The sequence below is a fragment of the Brassica oleracea genome, chromosome C5 (genome assembly GCF_000695525.1).
Source record: "Brassica oleracea var. oleracea cultivar TO1000 chromosome C5, BOL, whole genome shotgun sequence".
NCBI classification, from domain to species: Eukaryota; Viridiplantae; Streptophyta; class Magnoliopsida; order Brassicales; family Brassicaceae; genus Brassica; species Brassica oleracea.
The window spans coordinates 23,096,435-23,097,522 of NC_027752.1; positions in this window are offsets into that span (position 1 = coordinate 23,096,435).

Here is a 1,088-nt window from a genome sequence, read left to right on the forward strand (position 1 = left end):
CTGGGGAGATACTGGAACAAATGCTGTCAAAGACGACTATGTGCCTCTTAGGGATCGATATCCACATAGCAATCCAATGATTATCGTTATAGTTCACTGGCGCATAGATATCATCAATATCCGTCCCCCAAACCTTGTTCGATTGGCAAAATGATGGTATAGTGCCTACATAATAGTTCCACACCCCACCAGGGAGTCTTCTTCCTAAACCGTTCTGATCGGGCTCCGAGTCCTTAAAATCCTTGAAGTTGAATCTCCATTGCTGAGCAAAGAGATGATCAACAAAGCATATTCTCTTGCTCCTGAAATGTTGTGGTTTAGCGTGGTACCTCTTCCTCATCACATTAATCCAAGCATCAATATGCTGCATATAAAATAGGGTACAAGTAAGAAGATATCAGACGAATTAAGTCGTCTGGTTCGTCTTCTTTGTAGACGACTTACCAATAAGTCGTCTGGTAAGTCTTCTACGTAGAAGACTTACCAGACGAATTATTGGTAAGTCGTCTGGTAAGTCGTCTACAAAGACGGCTTACCAGACGATTTAATTCGTCTACAAATTACTTGTCAGTCGTCTGGTTTGTGTTCTTTGCAGACGACTTACCAATAAGTCGTCTGGGCAAAGAACACAAACCAGACGACTGACAAGTAATTTGTAGACGAATTAAATCGTCTGGTAAGCCGTCTTTGTAGACGACTTACCAGACGACTTACCAATAATTCGTCTGGTAAGTCTTCTACGTAGATGACTTACCAGACGGCTTATTGGTAAGTCGTCTACAAAGAAGACTTATCAGAAAGTCATCTAAGTCATAGCAGAAGACTTACACAGTCCTCCAGCCACTCTAAGGACGTCCGGAGGATGTGATACCACCAAGTTCTATTTGTACGTGGTTTTTTATCTAGAGCTGCTCTATAATGACTGCAAACACAAAATGTTGAAAAGCAATCAGTTTTTGTAGACAAAAGCAAGCTATTATGGAAAAATCAAACACTTACAGACAAGTTTTCAACCAATCAGCGAGCTCCTTCAACTTCTTCTTGTCAATTGGTGCAAAAGGATTATAGCCTGGAAAAAGCTTTTTGTT